This window comes from Condylura cristata, unplaced genomic scaffold (assembly GCF_000260355.1).
Source record: "Condylura cristata isolate star-nosed mole 26May11 unplaced genomic scaffold, ConCri1.0 scaffold00032, whole genome shotgun sequence".
In the NCBI taxonomy this organism is placed as follows: Eukaryota; Metazoa; Chordata; class Mammalia; order Eulipotyphla; family Talpidae; genus Condylura; species Condylura cristata.
Window position 1 is genome coordinate 7504491 of NW_004567133.1, and position 6107 is coordinate 7510597.

Genomic DNA, 6107 nt, shown 5'->3' on the forward strand with positions numbered 1-6107 from the left:
CTATGTAGACCACTGCCCCCACCTTCACCACCCCCACTCCACCCCCGCCAGCCTGACTGGGACTTTGTCCACAGGAGGACCGAGCACTGAGAGGCGCAGAGGCAATGTGGCGTGCTGATAAACCCATGGACTTTGGAAATATGCAGTCTGAATTTCAATTCCAGCACTACCGTCAGCCAACTGAGCAACCTCGAGCGGGTCGCATGCCCTCTCTGCACCTCCCAGCTCCAGGAGCTTCTCCACCATCAAGAGTGGATGATGGTGATAGTGCCAAGCACCCAGGTCCCTCCTGAGGCTTAAGAAGCTCGCGTGGTAAAGTGCTTATGACAGTAACAGGCACATAAGTGCAAGGCCAGGCTCTGCTAATGTAGAACATGTGTTTATGGGTAATGTTTCTGTTATGCACTTTCTAGGCGCCAGACACTGGACTAAGGACCTTATACTATGATCCATCTAGACCCCACAGCAATGCTATAAGGCAGGCTCTGTTGTCACAGCCACTTTATAGAGGAAGTAGAGGTTCAGAAAGGGTGAAATTGCCCAACATCACACAGCTTTTGTGATTGCAAAAGGGTAGGTTTAGTTACAAAAGGACAAATACTGTGTGATTCCACTTATTTTTGTACCTAGAGACATCCAACAAGTAGAAGGAAGGTGGGAAGAGGAAAGAATGGGAATTAATATTTAATGGTACAGAGTTTGGACTCAGGAAGAGGACAAAGTTCTGGAGATGGAGGGGGTGGTGCCATTTGAACTGTACACTTAAAATGGTTAACATGGTAGATGTTCTGTGTGCTTTCTCACAGCTAGAAAAGAAACGTGTGGGTTAAACCACTATCTCCTACTGCCTCTCTAAGATGGATACATGGGTGTGTGGGCAGGTAGAGGGCATGGTGGAAGAGAGGAAATGATCAGCAAATGGATAGAGATGGATGAATGAATAAGAATATGGAAGGGAGCGGAGAAGGGAGGTTTTCCTGTGAGCCAGTAACAGTTCTGAACGCTGGTTGGAAAGACAGCAGTAAACAAGATAGGTGAAGATTCTGTTCTGTGCTCATAACTATTATGTGAGCATTTATAGATATAGACTTAATGCCCAGGATAAGGGAATTTTAATGGTAATTTGACCATACATTGATTACACGCTGTACAGCTGACTCTTGTGCTAAGCACTCACTCTGCATATATTCACAAGCCTCTATGATAAGTCCAATTGTTCCTTATCCCCATCTGCAGAAGATAAAAAATGAGGCACAAAGATGTTAAAGAACTTAGCCAAGCTTGCGCAGATAAAAGTATCCACCTCAGGACAGAAGCAGCCACATGCTGACGGGGGCTTGACAGTCTGCTGGCAGCTCTGTTCATAAAGAGGCCAGAGAGCCCCTCCCCTGGACAGCTGCCCATCTCGGGAGGCTCAGGGTCTGCTGCTCGCTTCTCTTCAGATCTGTTCTCTCCGGCCTGCACCCCGCAGCACATCGACACAACGACACAACGTCCTCAAGCCCTTCCTCCCACATCCCTGAACATGCGTGGGAGACCCTTATCCAGCCTTCCACCTCCCCTTCTCCCTCATTCTTAGCCACATGCTGCTTCTAGAGTCTTTCTCTACTGTTTTCACCCAGGCCTTCACCAGGCCTTGCTTTGTCTCTTAAAAAAATATCAAGTATGCATTATACACCTGCCAGGTGCTATCTTAATATCTATAGTCACCTGTTACTTTCCCCAAGTCACCAGCAGGAAGTCCCAGCTGGAATTACTCCACTAATTCCTCATCTGGTCTTCTTGCCTCACCCAATTTTAATCTTTTTCCATAATATTGGCAGGGCCAGTTGGCCCCTGGATCCAGGTGTGGGAGTCACATGATCAGGTTTCACCATCTTTGTTGCTGTCTGCTCTCTCTGCCTCAGTTTCCTCTTCTATAAAAATGGGTTAGCAGCGGTGCTCATGGCAGAGACGTGTGCAGATTAAGTGAACCAATGCGCTCACACTGTGCCTGGTTCAGAGCTGGCATCCAATAAACAGCAGCTCTGGTGAGGGTCTGGATGGGTCTGGGCAGGATGACTGGCATAGCAGCCCCCAAAATTCCAGTGGCTGAACAGGAGATACAATTACTCACAATTCACATCACACTGACCCTTCCTGATGGTGCAGTGGGTAGCGCAGCACTACCAAGCTAGCTGAAGCTGAGTTCGACTCCCACCCAGGGAGCTGACCCACGTGGCGCAGCAGACCTCTCCTGTCCTGCCCGCTGCTCCCCTCAGCAGTGGATTTCAATAGATCCACCTGTTCTGCTCTGTCTCTGGTGAATCCTCTCACCCACTGCACCTCTGGCCTGTACCCCAGTTCTGTATGCATAAATCTTTAAAAAATAAAAAATAATTATAACAGAACATTATATAAGTTTCAGGTATACAACATAATGATCTGACATTTGTATACAACACAAACACAATCATCACAGTGTGTACGTACCAATTCTTAGCAATTTTTCAAATTTCTGACTCAATTCTGTTGCCCATGGCCCCCAGACTATCCTTGACAGCCTCATGGCTTAGTTACTTTATAACTGGAAATTTGTACCGCTTGATCCCATTCCCCATTTTGTCACCTCCCAACTCCCCCACCCACTGTGCCCTCTCCCCACTGGTAACCACCAATCTGTTCTCTGTATCTATGGATTTGTTTTATTTTCTTTGTAGATTCCACATCTAAGTGAAATCCAGTTTGTCTTTTTCTGCATGACTAACTTCACTTAGCATAAAACACTGAAGGCCATCCATCCATGTTGCCATGCATAGCAAGATCTCATTCTTTTTGACTGCTGATAATGTCTACTTTCAATGTCCTGAACACCCGTGGTTTTAGCAGAAGCTGGGTGTGTCTGTGTGTGTGTGTGGATACACAATCATGTGTGGATACACAAGCCTGTCCCAAGGGGATTTGCCATGTAACCAAGTTGTATAGTAGCTAAGGCATCCAAGTTTGTGCAATTACACTCTGTGATGCTCACACAGGATAAAATTACCTAATAATGCATTGCTCAGAATATATCCCCAGCATTAAGCCATGAGCATCTGTCTACACCTCTTTTATGTATACATCTATTGATGGACATGTAGGTGGTTTCCATATCTTGGCGATTGTGAATAACTTTACAATGAACATAGGTGTGCCTACATCTGCTTGAATTAGTGTTTTAATTTTTGTCAATTATATGCCTACAAGTGAAATTGCTAGATAAGGTTTTTTTGTTTTTGGGTTTTTTTGTTTGTTTGTTTTTTGAGGAAGCCTCATTACTGTCTTTCCTAGAGCTATGCCAATTCACCTTCCCACCAAGAGTATCCAAGGGTCCTTTTCTCCACATTCTCACCAACATTTCTACTTCTTGTGTTTTTGATACAGTCATTGTGACAAGTGTGAGGTGATACCTCACTGTGGCTTTGTACTACATTTCTGATAATTTGAGATATTGAACGTCTTTTCTTATGCTCCTTAGCCTTCTGTATGTTAACCTTGGGAAAGGTCTCTTCAGATCCTCTGCCCATTTCTAATTAATTGGTTGCCTTCTATGTTATGACTTTGGATATGAACCACTTATCTGAATGTGACTTGCACGTATCTCCTCCCATGGAGTAAGCTGCCTTTCTGTTTTATTGATAATGTCTATTACCTTCAGTGTCAACATCCCATAGTCTTACCCACTCAATGAACAGTCTTTTTCATTGAAACTACTCCATAATTCTGGTGAAATCTTACTCCTCCTTCAAGTCCCAGCAAAAATATAATATTTTTAAAGGGATGAGAGAAAACATTATTGAAAACTGTAAATCACATGTACTGATAGCAATTGGGTGAACCTAAAAAGAGAAAGAACTCAAACACGAAAGAGCACGTACGTGGCAATATAAAGTTAAAAAACAAACAAAGCTGAACATGCTATTTGCTTTGGGGCGGGGAACATGAAGATCCCAGTTATTTCTCCTTCTATTTCTTAACCTAGTTTCTGGCTACATGGGTGAGTTCACTTGGTGAAAAAATCCATTCAGCTGTTACAATTTGTGCATTTTTCTGCATTTAGCTCTGCTTCAGTTAAAAAATAAAAATAAGACCAGTCTTTTCTGAAGAAGTTAACTTCTACACATAATGTCAACAGGACATTTTGCTAGGAATTTACGGTGCCTGAGAAGAGAACCCTGAATTCAATCTCCATGTTGTCAATTGAAACATTTTATCAACATAAAATATAAATATACACACACTTAGAAATTGCCTTTAAAAATTAAAAGGCAGCCTTCCCTGGCGGCGCAGGTGGTTAAAGAGCAAGCTAGCCGCGGCTGCTAAGTATGAGTTCGATCCCCGGCCCCAGAAGTGACCCACATAGCCAGCAGACCTCTCCTGTCTCACCCGCTGCTCCCCTCAGCAGTGTACTTTGTCAGTCTGCCTGTTCTGCTCCCCACTCTGTCTCTGGTGAATCCTCTCACTGTCCTTGCACCTCTGGCCTGTACCCCAGTTCTGGATGCATAAATAGATGAATCTTTAAAAAAAAAAACAAAACTCAAAAGGCTTTATATTCTGCCCCTTTTTACTCTAGTAACTGAAACTGTCATGGATAACGTAAAGGTTAATGTTGGCAAGCCTCACCCCAGGCCTCAGGCTGAACATTGAGCAAACATGACCCTGGGACTCTTCAAGACCATTTTGTAAGGCAAGTCCTGTTCTGCAGTTGAAGGTCAAATTAGGCTAGGGTCAAGATCGACTTGTTGACTTCAGAGTTTATGCTTTCAGTAGGTAAAATATCTCTATGAAAGGTGAACTATTTAAAAACAAATATTTTAAGAGAGACCAATTTGGTTTTTTTTTTAATTATTTCTTAACTTCTGAGGGATGACTGAGACAATCACACATATTAAATGTGTATAATTAATACGCTTGACCTACACATATATCCTTGAAACCATCACCACCATCCAGTTAGTAATAGATGTATCATCCCCAAAGCTGTTCCTCCTAAAATGAGGCAATTTAACTACCACTAGGTTGGGAATTTTCTAGAATTTCACATAAATGGAATCATACAGTGTGTGCTCTTTTTTATCTGTCCTCTTTCAGTGAGAATATCAGATTCAGTCACTTTGTTGTATGTGTGAAGTTCATGTTTGCTGTAGTATTTCATGTATGAATATACCATCTCCCCATGGATAGATATTTTCTAGTATTTTGATGTTACCAAAAACATTGTTATGAACATTTTTGTAGATGACTCAGTTATGACATTATACTTCAGTTCTCTTGAATAAACAGCTAGGAGTAGAATGGTAAATGTGCATTTAATTTTTAAGACAGCACCGAACTCTCTTCTTTGGTGCATTTTAAGAAAGCACCAAAAATGGGTGCATATTCCCATTTGCTACATACAATCACATTCTCACCAACAGTGAAACAGCAATGACTGGATTTTAGACACAATTTGGGTAGAGCTGACACCCTTACCTCCAACTGTTCAGCACCCCATCTTTATATATGTTCAGACCTACAAGTTCCCATCCATGGATGGGCCAGGGCTCCCTGGGCCGGGGCAAGAAATCAGTGTAATGGGAACAGGACCCCAGGCTTAAGGGGTTAGATAGATGGGAACAAAGCACTAGGTCAAAGCCTCAGCAAATGTATTGTGTAGTTAGGGCCTGGCTTGTTAAAGAAGCAAACTGAACCCAGCTGGAATTCAATGTGAGCTGGGGAGGGGGTAAATTAGAACCTGTGCAAGAAGGTCAGGATGTAAATGACTAACCCAGGCACAGCAGATATCGGCTTCACTCACTCCATCTGGTCCTCCCCCAAAGCATGAGGGAGCTGTTAAAATTTTTATCTTCATTTTAAAGATGCAGGAACCAAGGGCCACAGAAGGGAAGTCTGTGCCCTGACCATACACCTGTGGGCAGTGGAGCTGGAATTCAACCGAGCCCAAGTCCAAAGTAGGTGGACTTTGTATTCTTTGTATTCTTCAAACTTGGTGAAATGTCATCTTACAATCCTTCTTCTGTTTTATTTTTTAACTTTTGAGTTTGGTAACTTATTGTGCAAATTATTTTATTCCTGTAATCATGATTACA